We start from the raw sequence: 26,888 nt of genomic DNA, 5'->3' as shown, positions 1-26,888 counted from the left end.
GGTCAAGAGGGAAATGGGGCAATATGCCCACACATGGCTTGATACACAGATGCTTCTAGGTCCAACCACATTGCATTGCTATGCTTAGGAAGAGCTAGTAGTACTTCTACCTCCAAGGAATTGTATTTAAGACGTTGGAGGCTTTCAGAATCCTGGAGTTGGGGAAATTAGAGCAAAGTCTATAATAATTGGGAGTAAGACTTCCCATTCAAAGTTCTATTTAAATTAGTGGTTGAAAACTAATTAGGTAATACTTCCACATTCATTAGTGTATCAAAATTCATAGCCATATGTATCATGGAATGATTTCTCTGGTGTATTAAAGAACAGATATTAGGAAATATGTGTGCTAGAAGCGAGAATGAAAGGGCCTATACTCAAAAGCAAGCTGTGGGTGACAAGGCTCTGGACTTAGATTGAGACCCTGGGGCTATGGGGAAGTTGATAGATTTGGGAGATGCTCAGGAGAAAGACGTGAAATGGGGATAAGAGTTAGGGTCTAGTTAGGAAAAAGGAGCCATGCAGAGGTTTGAACAGGAAAACAATATAAAGCATTATACACTGGTAACTCTGCTTTAACAACTGCCTGGCAGAAGTCTTGGCCCCAAGAGTAGAACAGAGAACTCAAGGAAGAGACATTTTGAAAGGCTTCTGTTCTCCAGGGCAAAGCCAAAGCTCAACAGAGAGCTTGCTTCTACAGTTCCTTGAGTTTGCCGACGTGCCACAGCCTGAGGCTAGCAATCTGAAAACAACCTGCTAGACAATATTGCAACAGAACCAGCCTGTACGAGTTGTCGGAATTGAGACAGAATCTAAAAGAATGTTGCCCAACCTCCTGGAGGTCACCTTACAGTGAGCCTGCTCACTGGGAAGCTGGCTGTGGCAATAGTGGAAGTCACTAGAAAACTTTTCATGGGGAGACCTTCTCATGAACTGCTCATACTCAGTGTCTCTCAAGATGAGCACTTTTTCATGACCTTCATGCTGGCCAGTCAGCAGAAAGGCAAGGAGAGAGAACAGGAGACTGGCAGTGGGAAGAGAAGCGCTTGCCTCCACCACTGCGCTTGCACTTCCCTCCAGTGACACAGCCTTACTCTGGGCTGCCTGGCTGCCAAAGGAGGATACTAGCATCCACCTACAGGATCATAATCAGTACAAAGAAAGGTGGACCTGGAGATTGGAGACTACAGGGGGATAATTGCTTAGGGGGACTTCTGAGACAGCATCTGTTATCTGAATGTTTATGACCTCCCAAATTCATATGTTGGAATCCGAATCTCATAGTAATAGTGTTGACCAGCTTGTGAGGGTCAAGTTCTCACCATCAGGATTCTTTTCCTTACAAAACTTCCTAGAGAGTTCTTCTCCTCTTGTCTGCCATATAACATCACAACAAGAAGGCCCTGTTAACAAAGCAGGTCATTAGTCCACCAGAAAATTTCTCCTTACTGTGACTGTGGACTTCCCAGCTTCTAGAACATCAAGAAATAATTTCTTTTGTAGCTTGGAGACTACTTATGTTGTGTATCAGAGACAAATAGACTAAGACAGTGGCTTGAAGAGTAGATTTTTCTTTTTTGTAATTGTCTTTATGTTTTTTTTCCTAAGAAAAGAAACATCAAATTGGGAAGAAAAATTATGTTCAGAATTAGAAGGGATCATGCCTATACTGAAGCACAGGCCTACCAATACTTTTGAGAGAGGTAAGAGATAGAAATCAAGAGATAGAAGGCTACAGAGGTATACTTAGGATAGAGCAGTATTATAGATGCCAAGAAAAGAGAGATTTATGTAAGGGACAGAGTGTGAAGGGTGAATATGCTACACAGAGGCCAAGGGAACACAGGTTGAGTCCATCAATAGGATGTTGAAGCTGAGGGAGCTTGTGTAGAACCCATCAAACATTAACTACAAAACCGTCTAAGCTGGATACAGGACTAAACGGGACTGAAAGGAGTTAATCCATCACTCTAGGTGTAGAAAAGGGTATGATTATTTTGGAACTTACTTTGAAATGGGTAAAGCACATGTGAGGGTTAATCTTGAGGTCTAAGTAAGGTGAGATGACCCTCCCTGAATGTGGGTGATGGCTTGCTGTGGGATGGAGTCTAGACTAACTAAAACGCAGAAATTCAGTGGAGTATCAGCAACAGTCTCTCTACAGAGTGGGCACAGTGCGAATAGCTGCTTCATGTTCCTGCATCCACTGCTAGGGCTGCCTTCCCTGCCACACGGTCCCTGCCAGGATGGACTGCGCCCTCAAACTGAGAGCCAAAGCAAAGCTTCCTGTCTGTAAGTGGCTTTTTGTCAGGTATTTTGACAAAGCAACAAGAAAAATAACCAAGGCAGATGTGCTAGTCATTTGTTTGTTTGCTTGCCTGGCTTGATTGAGCATGAACGAGTGAGGTCGAAGTCAGAGGTACAGTTCCTTGGGGGTAGTTCACTGAGCTGTTTTCCTGCTCTCCGTCTTAAACAGGATGTCAGGCAAATGCTTCTACAGTCACTGGGGTGGTGGGAGGGGCAACCTATCAACACCGCAGGGCAAACTACTACTTCTGATGCATTCCTTGTGAACCGCTAAGAATTATGGTATTTCCTACTTGAAATTTTTTATCCTGAAATCCACACTAGCCTAGGTACTTTAAGTGTGAGAAAAGTCAAGAAAACTCTCATCAAACTCCGATCATCAGGCTTGGCAGCAAGAGCACTCACCTACTATAGTTTACTTCCTTTTCCTCTTTCTCCTCCTTCTTTTTTTCCTCCTCCTTCTCCTCCTTCTCCTCTAATGTGAGAAATTATTTTAATCAAAAGTAATTTGGAAATAAAATGATATTTGAACAGACAACAGAATGAAGTGATGAAGATCTGGCTTGCTGACTTTGCGAGGTCTCCTGGCCAGCTGAGGTGGTAGAGCATGGGACATTTTTTTTAAATGGTCCAGAGAAACCCAAAGTCCCCTCTGTCCCACAGACGGTTCTGAGGATCTTGTAAGTGATACATGCGAGGTCATCATGTACCGGTGATCTTTTAAAAGAAGCCAGGGCCCCTTTCCTCTTCATTATTAAAATATCTCCAAATTTATCCTTCTAAATTATGATACAAATAAGTAGATAAATTATTGTTAAAAAAGGTTATCATAAAAATCAGTGTTTTATATTAGCATGATATATATGCTTTACGTTATTTATTTTCCAAAACAATTTTAATTTTAGCTAGGTCAAGTTCTTGATGTGAACAATATTACTTTAGAAAGAGGTAAGAATGAGGCTCAGCAGCTTACAATCTATCAAGGCTGACAACCCGAGGTTAATCTAAGGAAAAAACAAAGCTGACTGATGCCAAAAAGTTGTCCTCTGACCACACTTGAGCACTGTGGCAGGAGTAGATGCCCACATATTCACACATACAGGCACAAGTTCATACACGCAGACACACATTCACACATGCAGACACACATCCACACAAGAAGGCAAACATCCACACATGCAGGCACACATCCACACATGCAGACACACATCCACACATGCAGGCACACATCCACACATGCAGACACACATCCACACATGCAGGCAAACATCCACACATGCAGGCACACATCCACACATGCAGACACACATCCACACATGCAAGCACACATCCACACATGCAGACACACATCCACACATGCAGGCAAACATCCACACATGCAGACACACATCCACACATGCAGGCAAACATCCACACATGCAGACACACATCCACACATGCAGGCACACATCCACACATTCAGGCAAACATCCACACATGCAGGCACACATCCACACATGCAGGCACACATCCACACATGCAGGCACACATCCACACATGCAGGCAAACATCCACACATGCAGGCACACATCCACACATGCAGGCACACATCCACACATGCAGGCAAACATCCACACATGCAGGCACACATCCACACATGCAGACACACATCCACACATGCGGCAAACATCCACACATGCAGGCACATGTTCACACATGCAGGCACATGTTCACACATGCAGGCACACATTAACATATGCAGATACACATTCACTCATGCAGGCACACATCCACACATGGAGGTACACTTTCACACATGCAAGCACATGTTCACACATGAAGGCACACATTCAAACATGCAGACACACATTAACACATGCAGATACACATTCACACATGAAAGCACAATCCATTCATGTAGGCACACATTCACACATGCAGACACACATCCACACATGCAAGCACACATTCAGACATGCAAGAACACATCCACACATGCAGACACATGTTCATATATGCAGGCACATGTTTACACATGCAGGTACATGTTCACACCTGCAGTCACACATCCAAACATGCAGACACACATCCACACATGCAGGCACGCATCCACACATGCAGGCACACATCCACACATGCAGACACACATCCACACATTCAGGCAAACATCCACACATGCAGACACACATCCACACATGCAGACACACATCCACACATGCAGACACACATCCACACATGCAAGCATACATTCATACCTCTAGACAGTGGACCCTGGACTGTTGAAGAGGGAGAGAGCAAGCGTAGTGCAAGAGGCATGCATTCATTACTCAGCTCTCATCTCTCTTGACAATGTTGTGACAGGATCATCACCCTCAAGATCCTGTCACTGTCACTTCACTGCTGTGATGGACTGTCACCTGCATTATGAGCTGGAATAAACCCTTTCTCTCCTAAGCCAGGGTATTTTATCACAACATCAAGAGGGGAAACCAAGATACCACATCTAAAGTGCGTATCTGCTGGAGTCCTCCAACCTCTTCATACCACCACCATCTCCTTCCTCAAGGAACAAGCTGGCATCCTGGAGAATTAGCTTAGTGCAAATGCCAAAGAAAAGTATAGTGACTCCTGTAAGATGCAGCGCTTGCCAAATAAGATGTTTGGAAAGGTTCGTAGAGAAGAATCAGCCATGTACAGTGCTGAGTCTCTGTCTCTGTCTTTCTGTCTCTGTCTCTCTGTCTCTGTCTCTATGCCAATGCCTGTCTCTGTCTCTCTGTCAATGTCTCTCTGTCTCTGTTTACAATATGCTTCCATTCTTCAAGAACTCCACCGAGAACTGAGCGTCTCTTGACTCTGAGTGATATTAATCTCTATTACTTACATTCTCATTTTTCTGACTGATGTTTCTCTGTATAAGAACATTTAGTAGAAGAATGAAAATGTAGTCTGTGTGTGTGGGGGTGATGGGCAAATGCATCACACAAAAAAATAGATGGGAGAATGCGGGGAAAAAAAAACCAATTTGTCATGAGTTGTACTGACCAATAAAGAAAATGAAAAGTTTGTGGATTAATATCGTAAACTCATACCCTGAATTAGAAGCTGGCAAATCAATGCCAGGGAGACAAAAAATACACTCAGTAATTAGTAGGAAGAATAAAGAAGTGAGCGAGTTCATCAGCTTTGGAGTGTACTTTGGTTCAATTCTGCATTCTGACCAAACAGTTTCAAACTAGTTGTCGTTTACTTTTAAATGGCTGGTATAGGGAGTTGGCTGTAAATAGAAGCACTAATTGTGCAGCTTGGAGCCAAGCATACACTCTGCATGTGATATATATTTGTCTCTTGCTGTACAGCTCTGCCAACCAACCTGCTCCTGCTGTTCCCATTCCTTCCTTTCTTGGACACAGCATACCATTTACTGAGCTCTCAGTGTGCATGTAGGTGTGTGTGTGTGTGTGTGTGTGTGTGTGTGTGTGTGTGTGTGTAATGCATGAATAGAGTCTTATACATGAATAATAGCGTGAGCATGCCCAACTGCTTTCATTTGTTCCTAGGCCTTCAAATCTCATTTCCTCAAACAGGGAAGCTGACTCTGCGAGCCTAATGAGCCACTCATGTCCTATTTCATTATTTTATAGATAGCCTTTGTTTCTCCTCAGTTTCACGATTTCCCATAAAAAGTATAAGTGGATTAGTCATCACACTGCTCTGTAGTTCCACCTCTCCCAAGCTGCTCCTCATCTCTGAGTCACTGAGCTATAACCAAGAGAAGCCTTCATACTAATTTGATGGAATTGATGATAATCTGGGCCTGGCATGTCAGGTCTCAGGTTGGGGTAGAACTGAAAGTTATGCAGAAACTGAAAGGACAGTATTGTGAGTGATTCTAATCTAATGTGTGATGTTTCCTAAAAACTTCTGGAATGTGAGCTGAGGCACAGAAGGAATTGAGAAAATATGGTACACACACACACACACACACACACACACACACACACACCATACCATATACTAGTTTGTAAGAGGTGATGTCGTATTCTCTTCATTCTCTTCCCTTTAACTGCAGCTTACTAAAGGTAGTTGTGTAACATGAATTAAGCGCAGCCTGTGGCAGATGGGTGCAGTAACACCAACCATGTCTGGATGAAGGTGAGGGAGAACACCTCTGCCCTATTCCTTCACCAAGGCAACAGTCAAACCTATGAAGTCTATGTATCCATTGCTATTAATCCCAAATGTTTTATTTTATTGTGATATGCAGCATCCATTACCTAGACAATCAGCTTCTCAGGAGAGCTGTCTTGAAAGTCAGACAAAGATCACAAGTCTCAAATCTCAGCCATTTGACCAGAGTGTTGTATGGGATCTGAGACACTAGGGAACATGACTCCTCAGAGGTCTCTCTTCTGTTTGAAAACATTATTTTACGTGCTTGGATGCTTTGCCGGGATGCTTGTCGGTGCATGCCTGGGGCCCACAGAGGCAGAAGAAGGTGTTGGATTCCCTGGAACTGGACTTACAGATGGTCGTGAGCACTACTTGACTGCTAGAAGCGAAGCCCAGATGGGTGCTCTTCCTCTGGAGAGCAGCAATCTTTCTTTGACACTGAGCTATCTTTCAGCGTCAAGCCATTTTTTTCCGTGTATTCCTGTGCCCTCCTTCACACGAACTGGCTTCGGAGTTAACATTGCTGTGTTGTTCACGAACTCAAACCTCTGGCATTGTCTTCATCATCTAGATTACATTTTCTTCCCTTAGTCAACTCAGATCACAGAGAAAGTTTAACAAAGGACGCTGTCTGAGCACAAAGGGACACTCGGGGTTTTAAGATGCCACACTGCTGCTGTGTTCCCTGTGGCTGTTAGTGTCAGGCTTCTTGCTCTAGAATAAGGAGGGCGCCATTTCTCTGCTTATTTGCTAGCAGCTAGCAATGAAGGATTCAGCTTCTGCCACTTGCACATGTTCAGGCGAAAGCAATGTGGCCTTCTACAATGTTCTCTTTTAATTGGGACCACTTAGGTGATAATCTTTTATGTTCTATCTCCATTATATTAAAAAGAAGACAATCAGAAGTGTGGTAAGATGTGAAGAAGAACTGAAAACATCGCTCCATTACTTAAGCTTCTATCTACTTTGTGTGTGCCTCCATGACTGGACACAGAAGGGACGGATGACATCTCACTGAACACGTGACTAATTATTAACAACTCTCTGTTTTCTGTTGACTTGAGGTGCTTGACAAGGTCAAAATTGCAAAATAGAAGTGCTTGCTTATCTTTTATTTTTAATAAAAAAAGCATGATTAAATTAAACATGAATTTCAAAAGATATTCATTCCCCCGCAGCCACACAGAGGCACTTTCATGATCAATGTGTGCAGCTTCAGCAGGATAACACTGTCCCTAGAGAAATGCCTTCAGAGAAGGCTTTCTCAGGCACCTTTCACTTAGTAGCATTTTTTTACATAGATATTCTTAAATTTATATTATGCATTAACAGCCCATACTTTAAGAAGTTAAAAAGAGTTAATTTTTATACCTTTTTACTTTCCTTCAAAGATTATAAATATTTTAAATCACCTACTAAATTTAATAATGCACATTTAATATCCTTATCTGAGTATAGTTCCCCAATTGCTGCCCATTAGCTTTGTATAGCTTTGTATGTGATATATCTTTTGATCGATACAATGTACTTACATGTACAAATGGGAAAGGGATTTTCTCCTCATTCGGTTAACACTTATGCGGAGGACACACCCTCTCCTCTGCTCATTTAAATACACTCTTTGGGCTCCTTTCTTATTCTTCCCTTTGGAAGTCACTTTCCCTATATCCAGAGTAGACATAGGCGCTAGAATCAAAGCAACAACTAGGCACGGAGCCTCAGGAAAACCTTTGGCATCGTGAAAAGACATTGCCAAGAACCTGTGAGATTAGTAACCCGATAATATCAGAATAGGACCAATAACCCGTTGTATGAAACTCTCAAAGTACTAACAAAAAAGGGAAGAAAACAGAAATTAATCTGATAATATCAGCTTCCAAAATTGATTGAGCAATCTTTACCCCCATAGTAAATTGGATCACAAAGAGTCGATTATATATCAGATTAAACTCAACTGTTGTGAGTCTAGGAAGAGCCAAGGGAGGCTGGGTATTGCTGTTTTGTGGTCAATGCATTTCCTTTTTAAATGTTAGGGAAGCCAAGCTGTGATGGCAGCATATTGCATAGTGAACACTGGGCAGGAAAACATGGAAAATGAGGAGTTGATTATACAGTGATCTTCCCAGGCAGTGAGAGTGAGTTCTCCTCCACTTGGTGAGGGTGAGTCCTCCCACACTTGGTGAGGGTGAGTCCTCCTCCCCTTGGTGAGGGTGAGTCCTCCCCCACTTGGTGAGTGAGTCCTCCTCCCCTTGGTGAGTGAGTCCTCCTCCCCTTGGTGAGGGTGAGTCCTCCCCCCTTGGTGAGTGAGTCCTCCTCCCCTTGGTGAGTGAGTCCTCCTCCCCTTGGTGAGGGTGAGTCCTCCCCCCTTGGTGAGTGAGTCCTCCTCCCCTTGGTGAGGGTAAGTCCTCCTCCCCTTGCTGAGGGTGAGTCCTGTTCCAAACCCTCTTTGGTTGCAGTGGAGCTCAGTGAAGTACTGCCCCTATTAACCCCTTTGAGACTTTTATCTCTTCCCACTGCCCCATTTTCCTCAGGTCAACCACTTGGATCCCTTCACACCTTGTTCCCACCCCCATTGTTCCTTGTGAATGTTTTTTTTCTGCAGGAAATAATTATATCTGAGCAGATATGGAAATCCTTCTAGCCTCTGAGTTCTGAGCAGCAGATTGCACGAAAGTTAATTAGTTTAATTTATGGAAGTCTGTTTTTACATTCTTAAGCTTGTGATTTCAAAGGAAATAATACTTGCTCTATGACAATCCCCTTCTTTCTTTGGGCTGTTCTGCACATGACATTGTTGAATGGTTGGACCTCCAGCGCCAACACTTTAGGAGTAGATAGCTGTCTCACGTGGCTATAAGTTCTTAGACAAGCATTCACAGCAACTAGGTTGTGGGTGTTTCCTCAATAGAACAGAGAGTAAGATTTTTGAGTCAATTGGCAGCATGAGGTCCCATTTGTAGTTCTCTTTGTTTTCTGTTGTCATTTGTTTACTTAGAAACTATAACTGGTATCTTACTAGCAATTGAAAAACCAACGTTTTTGTGGTGTGTGTGTGTGTGTGTGTGTGTGCGGTGTGAGGATGTGTGCTTGAGTGCATTCTGTGCTTGCTTGTGTGCACAAGTATGTGGGATCCACAGGAGTATGCCCAGCGCCCTGTTCTCTTCTTCACTTTCTTGGACCTGGAGCTAAGCTGGCAGCCATTAGATCCCTGTGATTCTCCGCTGTAAAAGCCACACTGTTGGGGTTACAGTCATGTACAGTCCCAGTTGGCTTTTATGTGGATGCTGAGGATTTGGATTCAGGCTCTCATGACTGCATAGCAAGTGTTCTTTCCCACCAAGTCATCAGCTCAGCCCCTCTCAGAATGTTTCCTCTCAGAATCTTCTTACAGCCTAAAGTTTCTTCTGTAATAGGACAGTGTTAGATGGTGAGTAGGGGTAAAGATTGCAACTGAGGCTCACAGCAGGTACAGAAGTTGCTAATTGGTTCCTACTCTAAGTGCACAGGGCTCAGCGTTAGGAGCGATGGAGAATGCATGAGGAGAGCAGGTGTTCAAGGAAGCTCGAGGCTCTGAGGCTGGAGCTGTCATTACAGTTTCCAGGTAGAGATTCTTCAGTCTCAGATCTCATGTGAGTGTGTGTGTGTTTGTGTGTGTATGCATGTGTGTGTGTGTATTGTGTTTATATGTGTGTATGTTATGTCTGTCTGTCTGTCTGTCTGTTCATATGTATGTATTTGTGTGTGTGCAAATGTACTCATATACACATGTGCTCATACACAAATGTGTGGAAGCTAGAGGTTAATGTTGAGTGTTCACAATAATTGCTATACACACCTTACTGTTGAGATAGGATCTCTCACTGAACCAGGAGCTCACAGATTTGGCTAGGCTGACTTGTCAGTGAGCAGAAATTCTCCTGTCTCAACTTCATCTGTACTTTACAGCAGCAACTGCTGGATCTGGTTTCATGCAGGTGCTGGAAATCTATACACAGGTCTCCAGGCCTTCATGGCCAACTCTCTCTAGATGGAGCTGTCTTTGCCACTCCTTGTCTTAATGATCCAAATGTTAAATTTTCTATTTAGAGATGAATTTATATGGTTATAAATTCTTGAATTTGATTTTCATACAATTATATTGTATCTTAAATGAATTTGTACTTTCTCAACTACTGATAAATTATAAGACATAAAAATTCTTAACAAGTAGATCTGTAAATTTTCACAATGGAAATTATATTCATATCAGGAAAAATAAAGTATAAAACTAAGACATAATTTTAAAAATGCATGAATTAGGTTGTTTTTAACTGAAATACCATTTGTATTTATGAAATTCTTTTTAATGACCTGAATTATTATCTGTTTGATATTTAGAAACCATTTCCTTATTTTTTCCATTTTAAAGTTTTCACGAGAGGATTGAGAATTATTTTTTGTTTTATCAAATGGCATTTTACAGTGAAACCTCATATATCTATAGATTCTGGGAACCAATCTTAGCCCATAGTTTGAAAATTTTCAACCACATTCTTAGAATTTCAGATCAAGACTGAGCAGAATGGTGTGGGCCGGTCTTCTCATACATCTCTCAACCTAACTCAGGTTTGAGATCAAGTGTAGTGAAATGACTCTAGGCCAGGCAAAGAAAGAGGATTCCAACAAGTCCATCTGGAACTCTGATGACCATTGGTATGTTTCCACAAACTGACTCTGTTTAAATTTTATCAGTTGAATGCTTAAAATAACGGCTCATTGTCTGTCCACTTGTTTTACGAAAGCCATGCAAGTTGTGCTAAGGTTTTCTGAGTGCATCTGACACTGTTTCAAAAGGTCTTTGTTTTGGTTTATATGGAAACTTTCTTAATGGTTTCTGGACATCAGGTGTTTCATTTAGACAGGAAACCACAACCACCCAGCTCTCATTATGTCCTTTGAAGAAGAACAAACATTATTGAAGCCTTTGGCAGGTATTTTTACACAGACATCACCTCCACCAGTTCTATTTAAGAGGCCAGCTAGAAGGCAAGGCAAGCTCTTTCGGCTAATGAAATTTACTTTGATCAGTGGAGGCCAATCATCCTTCAAAGCATTGTTGTGTTTTGAAATGCGGGCAAGTGCCTAATAAATTGAGGGTACCGCAGCAACAAGGGATCAAAATAGAGGCTGATGTTTCATTAGATCACATTAATACCTGACAAAGGCTGACTGCAAATCAATGGGGAAGCCCTGTTCCACGTGGACGATGTAGGGAAGGTGGGCTTTCCCATTTCCCTATCCTCCTTCCTCCAAGCCTTTGAAAGATTCTTCTCTCTTCTTTCTCCATCCTACCTCTTTCATCCTTTTCTTATTTTTGCCAAAAAATTTAGACTCAGAAACAGTGATTCGGGCTAACATCTTTTTGTCATTCATTGGGCAAATTTCAGGGGTTTATAGGACAACAGGAAATAGGAAATTTAAGACAGAAATATAACCATATACATGTATATATAGATTATATATAAACACACATATGTATACATATTCACATACACATATATGTGTGTTAAATATTTGTGTAGATATGCAGTTTTGACTGAAGAGTTTTCAAATAAACTTTGCATGAAGATGTGCCTGGTAGAAAAATTTAAATATGACTCATATAACAAATCATGCATCTTCTCACTCCTGTATAGGGAAATAACAACATGCCTATTTAATTACACATCCTGCCTAGGAGCTTGATTTAGTCAATTAATTAGCCATTGCTTAATTATATAGAGTTTTACACTTCTTCCCCCATCACATGATTCTCCAGTTCTGTGACATTAACAAGGTGTTAACCAATAAGGTTGTGACTTTTTAAGATTAGCACAGACGTTGGATGTTAAGGGCGCAATTCCACAAAACTACCTTAACGTCAGGCAGTAACTGCGAATGGAGCCCCTGGCTACTCGTGCCTCTGCCTGGCTGATGACACAGTTTGGCTGCCCTCACAGTTTTACCTCCTTCAGGTATCATAATTTGCTAGGAGAACTCAGAGCTCTGGAAAGTTCCATGCTAGTGATTGTGTTCTTATTATACAGGCTGTAACTCAGGAACATGCAAATGAAATAGGTGCTGTGTTAATCAGCTCCTTGTTCCTCTAGCCAAAGCCTGACAAGAGAGAGACAGCTTCAAGGAGGGAAGGTTTGCTTTGGCTCATGATCGGGGGATATAGTCCATGTAGCTGAGGTGGATTGGCTCCTAGCTCACACCCCAGATGAAGAAGGAGAGACAGGAGAATGCTGGACCTCCACCTGGCTTCTCCTTTATGTCCTTCTACTTTATGTAGTACTCCAGCTGCTGGGGTGGCACTACATCCACATCAGAGCAGTCTTCCCCTTAGTTAATCCTCTCTGAAAATACCTTTACAGACACATTCAAAGGCATATTCGCCCAGAGATTTGGGATTTTCTTTTTTGAGTTCTTTTTTTGCATATGTGTATGTGCATGTGTGTATGTGCATATGTGTATGTGTGGGGGTGCAGTTTCATATATGTGTAAGTGTGTGGGGACCAAAGAACAATTTTGTGTGTTATGTTCAGGAATACCCACTACCTCTTCTGAGCAAAAGCCTCTTACAGGGCTGAGGTTCACCAACTAGGCGAGACTTGCTGGCCCTTGAGCTCTAAGATCCTCCTGTCTCTGCTTCCCCAGGGCTGGGATTGCAAGTGCACACCCCCAAGCCTGACCTTCTTATGCCTTGTCTCATGCTGTCCAGGCAAGCACTTTACAATGCTCTTCCCAGACCCTTAAGTGTTTATTATTTCATTGATGTTGACAGATTTGATCACCACGAGTACATTCTCGTTAACCTAAAACCCAAAAATGTACTTCTAAGCCATAGCCCTCCGATGTGATCTCTACCTTTAAAATCTCCCCAAATATTAAATATTCTAACACTGTTCAAAAGCCCAAATTTAAAGTCTTCTGTGTGCTTTGGTGTCATTGCCTAAGCGTAAGCCCTGCTGGAGAAATAAAGATGCTTCTGCCAGGGGTAGATGGTAGTAGTGCTAAAGAGCGTTCACATTCTGTTGCAAGATTACCATCTCCTAATATGTTAATAAGTTCTTCAGTCTGGAAACTCCCTGAATTTTGTTAAGATTTTAATTTACATATCCTTCTGAAGCATGGATGATTAAATTGTTGGTCACTGGTGACTGAAGTGGATTGCCAATCTTCTCTCTCTTCCTGGAATTAACTGAATATTCTAACCTGTAATCATATACATTGGTACTTGATATTTTTGGTAGCAATTTATTTATTAACATCAAGTTTGGCAGGAAGGGGTTAGTTATGACTTTCATATCACTTGGAAAATTTTAAAGAGTTTTAGGGTTCTGTGCCAGGAACCAAAGGTAAAGGAAACTCTCTCTCCTCTCTCTCTCTCTCTCTCTCTCTCTCTCTCTCTCTCTCTCTCTCTCTCATTACTCTGGGAGATGTAAAATCTTTTTATCCCAGATAGGGCACCAACTACAGAGCAAACCACTATTTAGCCTGTGTCCACCTTAGTAAGCCAGTGAGCTTGTTGGCATTACTTAACGACTCCTACATGTGAGGAGTCAGTCTTTCCTTCATAGGATCATAGGTGACTCTAGTCCTGCTGTATCAACAAAGTACACCACCTTGTTTTTGATGAGTCATGGAATCTTGTTGTATCCCTGGAGCTCTCTGCACAACTGCAGACAGCTCAGCTGGTGGTCCAAGTCTCCTCTCCTCAGCACAATTGCTTACTGCTTTTTGTGGAAGGGCCAGTGAATGTTAGGAGATGTAGCAGCTTCCTAGGCCTTGCAAGCCTACTTTCAGAATCTTCTGTTTCTCTTCTTCCTTCAGGTGGTAATGTTTCAACTCAGCAGGACTAGTCAGACAACCACTATGTGTTTGTAGGGACATATTGCTATTTATAAACATCTATCTATCTGTCTGTTTGTCTATCTATCTATCTATCTATCTATCTATCATCTATCTACTCCCCTCCCCTCTCTCTGTCTCATGTGTGTGTGTGTGTGTGTGTGTGTATATATATACTAAGTAAGTAGAGGTTGGAGGGTCTTGTGGGACTCTGTTATCTTTCACTGTGTAAATGCCGGGCATTGAACTCCTGGTCTTAGGTCTTGCCCTCTAAGTAATCTTGATGGCTCCCGTCCTTACCCCAATCTTGAACTTAAACACATATTCCATTACCAGGTACTGCTATAGATCAACTTCATGTGATTACAGGAACTGAGGCCTAGATAATCCTCTGCAAGCATCTGAGGACCTGCAGGGCGAGGGATTGATCCACTTCCTGTTTCTTGTAGCTGTGTTGGGGATTCGAGTGTTGCCTGTGAATTGCTCAGAACAGAGCCTGATGCACTTATGATTGCCTTTGGTATCATTATTGTTATACTTTGCTTTTCATTGGGTGAAAGATGAAATCTCAATGAGATGAAGTGAGGTAGGCTCTTATAAGCAGGAAGCAATGGTAGACACTTGACTTTCTAGGTTGGAGTTGGCTGTGGCAGGTCTAAGAGCTGAGTCTGATTGGGATGGCTGGCCTTGTCACATTCTAGGCAGCCATGGCAGCCCATATCACAAGTGTGTGCCACATGTGGAGAGCTGTTTAATAAATACCTCTTGCTGATGATCACGATGGAGTTTTACGTTTGCTCTCAGCCTACACAATACAAAAGTATTGAAGTAGTTTAATCCGTAACGGAACACGGATTTTCCTGTATGGCCTATTAAGCTCTCATAGTGAAAGCTAGCAACTTGGACTGTGAGAGAAATGAGTCTGTGGTGATAGCAATTTAATGAGAAAGTTAGTGTGGAAGCCAAGTTCCCTTTCAGGTGCTTTAAATTCTACCTTTATTGTCTCAATGCTTTTTGCATCTGAGCTTGGCAGTTAATGGTCTCTGTAATAAATTCAGAGTCTAGTTGAGCCAGTGTGGAACTCTCAAGTCTGTGTCTATGCAAGACACTCATGCAATTTAGGCCCCTCCCCTGGTCATTTTTACCAAGCTGATTGTTTTGTCTGTTGGGCCATGTAACACATAATTTACTAATTGGAATTTGGATTAAGTGCTTTGCAGGAAGCAATCTATACTCAAGAACCTATAGTTTTTATTAGCTGTCTCCTGTTTTGTTGCTCATCTCTTTCAAACTGTGGGAACATCAACCAATACATATTCATGTAAGTTATAAAACCATTTCTACAACCTCTTATTTCATTATTGAGTTTGGCTGCAAGCTCACGGCAGGTGAGGGGGTACCCTGGAAGTGTTTGTGCATGATTAGGAATATTTTAAAATTACCACTGTGGTCAAGAAGAATCAAAGACAAGGTCTTTATTATTCATGTGATAAATAGCATCCCATCTGTGATTAGCACTGATCAATCCTTCATCCGATGTCTTTCATGGCAGGAGTCAGGGGTGCAGTGGGAAGATGAAACACAGTCACCTTCTGGATGCTTTGGTCCTCCCTCTGTTGACCTCCCAACTGATATTAATAGCTTAAAATGGCCCTCCTGTTTTCTTCACTTTCCTCTAATTCCTTCATCTTGTCCCTGTCGGACAGTGATGTAGGTATATCGTTAAATATCAGCTACCAATAAACCAGTAGTCTTAATTAAAGAAAAACATAGTGTAGTTTGCTGTAAGCAAGGGTTACTCTAGCACTTTTCTCAGATTACTATTAATTGACTTTGCCCATAGAACAATCACTGCAATGTTTTATCTTTACTGGATTCCTTGTGTTTTCCAAAATATTTTATCTCCCAAGCATAAAATGACACAATCAAAACGTTGTTCGTTGCTACGAAGATACGCTGTAAATCAAACTGATCCCTACGATTGCAGATAATGTAAGTCTATGACTGAAGGTGGCCAAGACCCTGGAGGTAACATGAAACCTCCAGTACCTCAAGACACCATCTGCAGGCATCATATGCAGCCCTTAGAAGCATGACCATGAACATCACAACGAAGTGTAAACCCAGTCTTGGCTCTTAAGGAGAGAGCCAATGTAAGCTTACACAGGTAAGCTTTAGTTGTAATGTGTAAATCAAGCAAAATGAACATGAGGCTACCCAAAATGTTCTGAATCAATACATGGTTTACTAGGGGCAGGCAGAGACTAGGAAGCATTGTAAGCAAAAGACAGCAGAGAGGATGCTAAGTTCCAGAGCTATAGCCTTACTGCAGAAGTCAAGGTACAAGTCAGTTTTAAGCACTCCTGCTCTGTTCACATGAGTGAAAGCAAGAGCAGGCCTGGTGTTTGGATTCAGAGGGATGGACATTGTGAAACTTTAGGTGTGCTTTTGTGATGCTGGTCTGTGTGCTTGGCCTGAACCCGTTATCATTGGGGCTATCATTGTGTCAATATTTGAGGAATAGAGTTATCATCTACCAGAATTAGAGGAACCAGGATTAGAGGAACCAGCTCAAAAACAGAAGAAATATGGGAATTTGTATGTTTATAGAAAGAAACAATCATGTTGTTAAGCTTCTTCAAGGAAACAGAGCCAATATAATATTAACTGCCTCTAGTTGCTCTATCTATACGGCCATGCATCTATCACAGGGAACTGGAGGCTAGAGCCCCAGGGAAGACTCTCGTGTTGCAGCTCAGTCTTCTGCCTGTTGGAAAAACTCTTTCTCAGGTCTACCTTTTCCTACTAAGGCCTTCAACTGAAGGGCAAAGCCTGTCTGCCTATAGAGTATAGACTGTTTTATAAGAACCTACTAGTTTAAACACTAATCTCACTTACAAATATCTTCACAAAACATCGAGAGGAATACTTGGACAAATATCTGGATATCTTGGATGAGCCAAGTTGATATTATTAATCATCATTCCCAGAAATATCCTCTTTGTTGGAGTTGCCTGTGTTTCTCACCATGATTGACACCTGTGAGGAATCTATGCATCAGATATCAAAGTTCCAGTGGTCTGCCTCTTAAACAGGCCTGCTTCTGCTCTCAGCAGGATGAGGGGAGGGAGGCTCTGCCCTTGGTTTCTATTGTGGGAGACAGGTGATGCCTTCATTAAGGACTTTCCTTTGATGGGAAAATGGGATGCTCTGTTGAAGAAAATCAGGATTCTGGATATCAGCAGAACAGTATCATCTTTCCTTATCCTCGGAATAACCCATGTTTCAACAGTGCCTGTGCCTACCATGCTTCTGCACTGGGTCTTCAGAGGACAATAATCTCATTTTATTTTATTTTGTTTTGTTTTTCATCATCAAATTTTTTCTGTTTAAATGGAAATTAATGTGATGAAGGTTTCACTTTTTTAGCTACAACTATAGATAAAATTATTGTAATTATGGATTCAGAATTATTTTGGAAACATAGTACATGCTTTATACTTTCTGTGAATACATGTATGCATGCCTGTTTGCCATAACAGCACACATTTTGAAAACAAATTATATATATATATATATATGTGTGTGTGTGTGTGTGTGTGTGTGTGTGTATCATGGCTTGCTACTATGATAGAAAACTAGTTTTGAAAATAGGACTGATAACTTCATTCTTACATTTTAGCTCCATAGAACCAAAGGCCATAAAACCAAAGTCTTTAGCAGAAGGAGTTCAAGCATAAACAGAAGGACACACACACGCACACACACACACACACACACACACATACACACAGAGAGAGAGAGAGAGAGAGAGAGAGAGAGAGAGAGAGAGAGAGAGAAGAGAGAGAGAGAGAGAGAAATAGTTACAAAGTAGAAAGAGAGAAGCAAAATTAGTTACAAAGTAGAAATGAAAGTAATTTTAGGGTTGGAGATATACAGACAGAGAGTAACAGACACTATCTATGATATATTACATAGTATACCTGTTTAAAAAACAATTTATGAGTTTGTTTTTAAAATCAAACTCTTCCTAAAATCAACGTTGACCCTGTATTTATGGGCCTTAGTTGTACAGTTAATAGGTTTATCTAAAGTTTTCCAAACTAAATCTAAAGCTGTCTGAAGAGTTTCTCATCTCTTATGCATTGTTATTTGCATTTGGGGGACTATTTATTAAAGGACTTGAGAGCCAGCCACATGTAAGAGAAGACAGCTTTTTGCCTCCCAAGAAAAGCAACAGCCCCCAAAGACAATGATCAAGCTTTTTCCAGATGAGCAGAGCTTCTCATTGAAGAATGTTTTAACGTGTTTCCCACAGCAGAGAATTCCACATTCACTCTTCCATTGTTGCCAATGAAAGCTTTCCCAGTCCCGCATGGACAATACTCAGCTAGCGATAACCTCTCTGTGTGCATACTTTCATGTGGATGCCTAATATGATGGAACACACTTCCTAGCATTTTGAGGCAGTGTACCTAGGAGGATCCCAAACCTTGCCTTTTAGAGTCTTTGGTTTTCTGGCTTTCTGGATGAATCTCCCCAGGCTGTTGCTGCTGTGTGACGAGTGACCACAAACTCATGGGTGATAAGGTAGCAATCATCTACTCTGTACACCGGAGCCCAGCCAGCTAGGAGCACACGTGGCTTGTCTGAAACCTCAGCTCGGAACATACAGTTATCTGAGAGTAGCTGGACTCACCTGACCAGTCCATATCTGCGGTCTGAAAGTGTGCCTTGCACCTCTCAATTGACAAGGGAATGGCTGAGAGGCTGGTCTCAGCTGGTATTTTGAGCTACAGTATTAATAGTGACTTCTCTCTGTGTCTTGGCCTTCTCATGGTATTGTTTTGGGGGTCAAAGACCACAAGAATGATATTTCATATTCTGAGCCTCAGAGAATCTTCTTTCTAGCACATCATCATAGATCAGTCAGCTTGATTCGAAGCTTGTCCACTGATTAGTATAAAGGACTTGGCTATTTTTTTCTCCTTTTTTTCCTTTTTATTAATTGGTCAGCAATTTATCTGAATTTTATCTTTTGCATCTGTGTTAAGAGATTCTGGCAGAAGAGAAGGTAAACGTTTATTTCCTGCTGTGGCATGATCTGGAGATATCCTTCAGTATCTATTTTGGGGATCGATGCCAGGACCCCTGAGGACACTAAATCTGTAGATGTGCAAGTTTCTAAAGTAAAATGCTACATTTTCATACACCAGTGAATACTTGACTTTCTATCATCTATTACTTATAAGACCCAATGCAATTCAAATGCTCTATAAATGCATGCTTGTGATGCAGTATTGTTTAGAAAATAATGACAATGAAATAAATCATTTGTGTTCCATCCAGAGTTAGTTGAAGCTGAAGATGAGAACCCATAGACAAAGGGGTGATCTGTGTTGGCTATTTGGGAATATGTAACTTAATTTTATAGTTCTGCATTAAGGGTTCAGAAGAGTTTTGAGAAGTAAGGGATTAATCCTACACATCACTTTGAGAAATTCCAATGGTCCTGTGATTATGAGTAAGTAAAGTTAAAATTATTATAATAATAACTTGATACTATTATTTAATTTATAATTATTATTACTTAATAATTGACTTAACAAGTAACTATTAAGTTTAAGCAAGATCATATGACATGATAGAACACATAAAATAAAATAGTGGTGTGTGTGGAGACCAATGGGTCACAACCATTGCCTGAAGAAACAATTGAGGCTGACTCTACCATCTTGCTTTTACTAATGAGGAAGGCTGGCAAGAAGGAGTTTGGGATAGCTGGCCTTGTTCTTTCTGTTGAACTTTGTAGCAGAAGAAGAGACAAATAGCATGTGTGTTGGACAGAGCATGAGAGGAGGGTGATTTCAGAAAGGCGAGCATGGGATGAGCAGTATTAATGCCCAGAGCTCTCAGGGAGAAAACCCTTGGCCTATCCCCTGTGATGGAGTAGTGGTCTCCTACTTATGAAGCATCAGGGGCATGGGTTGGCTTTAGACCAGTGCTCCTCCACCCTCCAACTCCTTAACACAGCTCCTCATGTTGTGGTGACCCCCCAGCCATAAAATTCTTTCATCGTTACTTCATAATTGTAACAAATCCCACAGATTGAGAACTGCTGCCCTAGATGGAGGTGACACACCAACTATGAGATGGATGTCTCTGGCATACATACTTCTGATACATACTTCTGGGGTTTAGCTTCAAACAAAGCAGCAAGTTTGGGTGTTTGACTATTTTAATTACTGGCAGAAAACCTTGAGCATATTAAGAGAGGCGAGTAGTCACAGGATGAAATGACAGGTAGAGGCTGGAGTTGTGCCTTGGGACCCTTGGGCCGTCCAGAACAGACTGGTTAAAGCAGACTGGAGGCACCAGCTTTCTCTGTTGTAAGGAGAAAACTGTTACCACAGAGCCCGGCTCACACCCCAAACCCTGCAACACTTACTGACAACATTTCTCAGCTGTCTTTTACCTCTCTGTGGTAAGCATGGTTCTGGGGGCAGACAGATCAGATTTTTCAAGCTGGCTTCCTGCTATCTGGGACTAATCAATCTCTTCACTTCTCTGAGACTCAGTTCTTTCATGAACTAGTTTAAGAAGAATCATTTTACTAATTCAGTACATTAAGGTATGGAAACTGCATAAAGCATTCCCATCTATTTTCCAAATCTCTTTCCCCCCCATTTATTGTACTTAACAATAAATCCATGTCCATTTTAAAGATCCAACTTCCAGGGGAATTTCAGAGGCATTCCTGTCTACTTTCCCTGATTGGCTGTAGCCTCAACAAGGCCTGCTTTGGGATCACCCATGTTTCCGAAGCCGAAAGTCCCCAAATATCCTTGACTAGCTACCCCTAAGGGCCAAGGCTGCTTCCTTCCTTTATCTAGGACAAGGAGTACTACTGTCTAGAAAGTGTCCATTAGAGACACACTGCTTTTATATTTGTCAACTGTTACCTAAGGCTGTATGGTTAAAGTTGAGATCCTCCATCTTCAGGACAAAACTGTATTACCTTCAGAACACTAAAGCTGGTAGTTTTTCCCAGGGGACATCTACAGTCTCATCATACACTAAAATAATTTGGGGGGGCCAGAAACTGAAAGGCTCCTGATAAAAGTGGTTAAGTTGAAGAGCCTGAACTTCTTTCTGATTAGCTGGCTTCAATCCCTACACTGAAGAAATTCTTTAAACTGAGAGCTACTCCATTCCAGAAGCACTGGATAGTGTAGAAAATCTCCCCAGATGTCTAGGTTCTTTGGGGGGTAGTTTTAGGAGTTTCCAGAGTGACCTACAATTAGATCATATTCTACTGTGTTACATGCTGATGGGAATCAACTCCAACCCCATAACTCCTTTCTAAACGCAATTCTCTGGAGATGCTGTGAATCACCTTTTAGGCAGGTTGTCACTGTCTTATTGTTTGTTGTTAATTTTAGGGTTTTCTAAGAGTTCAAATGACCAGATATGGTAATTAGTAAGTATTAAGATGACAGTGGCAAAAATATATCGAATAAAAAAATTAAAAAAAAAAGATGACAGTGGCATGTCAGACACTGTTTTAGTTTATAAATATATAATTTCATTATCTGGGACTGTTATCTGATTTTCTCTTATAACTACAGTGTTAAAGTATTAGAAAGAAGAGTACATATACACACAGAGAGTGTGAGAGCGAGAGAGAGGGAGGGATGGAAGAGAGAGAAACAGAGAGGGAGAGGGAGAAAGAAGAGAGAAACAGAGAGGGAGGGAGAGAGAGAAGAGAGAGAAACAGAGAGAGGGGGAGGGAGAGAGGGAGGGAAAGAGATGGAAGAGAGAGAGAGAGAGAGAGAGAGAGAGAGAGAGAGAGAGAGAGAGAGAGAAAGAGAAGAGAGAAGAGAGTTTATACCCCAGCCTAGACAGGAAGAAACCACCTACTATCTACAGTCTTTCTTACTTTGAAGTAAGGGAACACGCTGTAAGGACAATCCCCTGTATAGGCTGTTCCGGCGCTCTCACATGCTAGTAATAGTGACCCTTGATGGTCATTAGACTAAGAAGTGTGAGATCCAAATACTACTGGTTAGTAGTTATTCCTTAGAAGAGAGGTTTCAGGAGATGTTGTCTTTTGCCTGCATGTCAAGAAAACTAATAGGGATTTGTGGATGAGACAATAACCAAGAAGGAATCAATCAGGAGGAATACGAGGAATGTCTCAGTATAGAAGAAGTGATAGTGTTGGGTACAAATGCTTGCATTTGGGTTGGGCAGATGATGCCCATCAGCGGTGCCACACATATAATGCATTACAACTCGGCAGCCATTTAGATAATAAATAAGCAGGTGTTTATGATATTCACGACTAAACTTGGAAAGCTTAAGGACAAGCATGTTGATGCAGGTCGAAAAGATGGTGACTGGATGTTACAGAGTTTGGTATCCTATAAAATAGGCAAAGAAATCATGTTGCTTTGCACAAACTAGAGTCATTTGGATAGAAGAAACCTCAACTGAGGGGTTGTCTCCATTAGATTGACCTGTGTGCACCTCTGGTTGGGGGAGGGCACATTTTCATGTCTGATGTGGGAGGGTCCAGCCCACTGCGGGCAGTGTAACACAAGGGCAGGTGGTTCTGGGCTGCGTCAGAAAGGCAGCTGAGTAAGCCTTTGAGAGAAAGCCAGTCAGCACCATTTCTATAGGTCTCTGTTTTGCTTCTCGCTCTTAGGTTTCTGCCTTGCCATTCCTTGATGACAGGGTGTCACTTGGAAGCATAAGATGGAGTAAATCCTTTTCTCCATGAGTTTGGTTATAATGGGTGTTTTATCACAGCAACTGAGAAACAACCTAGACCAACCCGCAAATGACTTAGACCAACAGGTGTGTGAGTGGCTCACAGTAGCTGGGAGATTTCACGTCCCAACTTTCAGAGACTTCTTGCTGACAACAGGAATTGGCCATAGTGAACAGGAGTACTGACACTCTGAGAAGTGGAGAAGTGGCAGACATTATAGAGTGGCAAGCGATGTTTTGCATACCCGTTGGGGAGTCGGTTGTTAACATTTGTCTGCAAAACCATTTTTAAGAAACATGTCTTCCCTTGGTCAGATGTTTACATGGCATATAATTTTTTCCCATTCTACAGACTGCCTCTTCAGTTGATTTACAGTTTCCTTTGCAGTACAGAAACCAAATAGACATGTCAAGCTGCCCTCTAATGTTATATCTCTCTATCCACAGATTAGTGCAGCTCAGAGATTCAGAACTCAGAGAAACTTATTTATGCAGTGGATGGTCAAACTCACAAGTGATCAAAGTGTAGACAATGTATAGAGCCCTCAGTCCCAAATGGGACACCTATACTGCTCCCCCCAATCCCCTGATGAAAGATCATATTAGATGAAGGAGTGGGACGATTTTAAAAAGCAAAGTTCATGGTGGATCAGAGTGAAACTGTCTTCTGGACATGGCGGGACCCCTGCATTGGTGAACTCATTGCTGTTGTAGTTGCCTGTACAGGATCTGCAAACCATCAAGCCACTAGACAATATTCTGGACTGGAACAAGAGGGGCTCACAAGCTCCCACCCCTAGCTGAGAAGTTACTTAGAATTGATGGTTTCAGGAAAAGACAGAGTCAGTTTCCTTTGAGAGTATAGTCATTAGTCAGACATGGTGGCACACGCCTTTAATCTCAGCACTTGGGAGGCAGAGGCAGGTGGATCTCTGTGAGTTCAAGCCCAGCCTAGTCTACAGATCAAGTCTAGGACAGCCAGGGCTACACAGAGAAACCCTGACTTGAAAGCCAAACCAAACCAAACCAAACTAAACCAACCCAACCCAACCCAACCCAACCAACCAACCAACCAACCAACCAAAAGAATGTGTGAAAGAGTGGGTAGCCACTAGCAGATCCAGCACACTCCAGTGTGTGGCCCTACACTCTGAGTAAATGGACTGCATTGAACTTGGAGAGTTGGTTGAAGAAAGAAAAAGAGGATGCAGTACTGGGAGAAGGTTGAGAGGCACTGTATGAATGGGCAGGAGTTAGAGGGAGGAGAGGGTAAATATGATCAAAATGCAGTGTATAAAATGCCAAAGAATCAATACAATATTATTCTAAGATATTTTTTTCAGTGTATGAATTCTGGTGGTGCACACATATTCAACCCACAACAATTGTTCTTGCTGAATAACTTTTCCCAGAAATCTGTAACATTGTACATTATTGGTAGAGAATTCTGGATTTTAATCCAAACCATTTAATTCTTGAAGATTTCAGGAAAAGTTAGGAAGGGAATTATGAGGAGATTAGTGAAAAAAGAAGAAGAGGAGAAAGATAAAACAGAAGAGGAGAAGAAGGAGGAGGGGGCATGGAAAAGGGGAGGAAGGGGAGGAGCAGGTGAAGGAGGGAGGAAGATTATGAGAGAAGCCCCTCCCCCTCTATGCTGGGTAGAGACCACATGGTAGAAAGGTGACCATGTACAATGCAAGGTGAAAACTTTCATCAGGAACCAAAGCAGCTGACATAATGATCTTGGACTTCCCAACATCCAAACTCTGAAGTAAATTTGTTGTTTAAGGCAAAGATTTTAAAAAGATTTCTACCTGAACTCCAATGTGCATTTCAGATAAAGGAAGGGTGAGATTGGAGGAAGGGCTCCCAAAGCATACCCAGGTTTCCCCTTGTTATTACTGTCCTTTCCCAATAAAAGGCTCCAAAGCACCACCGTGGCACCCTGCAATGTCACAGGGATTAGAAACCTTTGGGAAAATAACCCTTTCATCTCACACTATGACTGTATTCTTTCAACCACTGTGTCTCCCTTCTGAGATCTAGGAATGCCAGCACAAAGCAGCAGGGTTCCCCCAATTTTATGAGACTATTTTCAAACGGATTGCCAGAGACCTCAGTCTGAGAACACTGGAAATCTGATTCTTATAAAGACAAGAAAAGATATGCATAGGAAACAGTGAGTGTGCCCACCAGTTCAGGTCCTTAATGAAACTGTGATCTTCCTCTTGTTCAGATACAAAGTCAGCCCTGCTGCGCATAGTCATTAAGCTCACGTGCTATAAAGATAAGGCTCCCAATCCTACCATTAACTTATTGCTTTGTCTTTTTCTTTACCAAAATCTATTCCTGGGAGAATAAGATTTGATGGAATGCTGTGTGTGTCTGTGTGTGTGTGTGCATGCGAGTGTGTGTGTGTGTGTGTCTGGGGGGTGAGGGGGAAGGAGACTTAAGAAGAAAGTCTTGAACAACTGCTAGACCTTTGGGTGTGCTGGTACCTTGAAAAGGATCCTGTCATGGATACATTTTGTGCAACTGATTTGTGACTGTTTTGTTGTTGTTATTCGTTTGTTTTTGTTTTTGTTTTTGTGCTCCAGTGGGGAGTTAACGAAGTCCTTGAGACTCAGGGCAGGAGCATCCCAGAGGCTGTCTAGCAGCTGGAGCAGAAGCGCAGACATCTGGCATGAAATCCTTGAGTCGATCCTGGTGTTTCCGGGGTGTCTGGGTGGACACAGACAGAGACTGAGAACCATGAGCAACATGACTTCTGCAGAAAACAACTCAGAATGCCTTATCACTAGCTGTGCTGTGATGGTCCCAGTTAAAGTGATTCAGGAGGTATACGCGTTATAGTGACCATTTTCATCAGAGGTCTTGTGCTCTGTGATCTGATTTATTTTTTAATCCCACTCTCCCCTTTTCCCAAGAACTGCAGCGGGTTCTTTGCCTTTCAAGGTCTTCTAATTCTATCACGTCTTTCCTTGACTTTGTCCCCTGGTTTCCCTTCTGCCGAGTTCTCATCTTCAGAGGGAGCGGCGGAGTCACGGCTGGCTAGATTGTACCCCTTATCTCTACCCACACTCCTTCCTGTTCCCTGCCCTCGCCAAGACCCATTCTTCACTCTGCCCTTCGGCCTCTGAGCCGGCTTTGCACACAGTCTTGTGCCTGCACCCTGCGTGTCTGAATCCATCTCCCCAACAGCAGTGCCCGAGAGCGCTCTTTCCTCTGCCGGATTCCTTCCCTGTCTCCCTACAACCCAACATCCCATGTTGTCATTTACACTTTTGTCCTACATTTGTGTATTTCCTTTTAAATGATCTAAAGCAGAGACATCCTTTATCTGCACGGGAGTTAGGCTTTCTTTACAGATAGATATTAGACAAATATCACAAGATAAAGTATAAATCCACTTTGGTCTCTTTACAGTTGAGAAGTAATACGTTTAGCTGCTTCCTAAATACAAATAAAAGTAATTAAAAGACGTTCCCCAAATGACTCACAAAAGTCAATTAAGGTTTATGAAAAGTAAATATTCTTCTCTTCCTAATCAGAGGAGACCAGGAGAGGGCACTTGACGGATAGATTCACTCCAACTCACAGGGACAACTTAGGCAGGATCAATGTTTTAGCCTTACATGCTGTGTCATTTTGCAATATAGAAGAAACAGATTATTTCTCATCAATTGCATACCACCTTTGCATTCATCTAGGTTAGCTTTTCTAACCTGGTGACCTGACACCTAGTGTTAATTTTGAGTACTGCTTAATGTTCACATAGGAAGTTTCTG

Source organism: Apodemus sylvaticus, chromosome 2 (assembly GCF_947179515.1).
Source record: "Apodemus sylvaticus chromosome 2, mApoSyl1.1, whole genome shotgun sequence".
Taxonomy (NCBI): Eukaryota; Metazoa; Chordata; class Mammalia; order Rodentia; family Muridae; genus Apodemus; species Apodemus sylvaticus.
Note: the sequence above shows the minus strand (reverse complement) of the source record.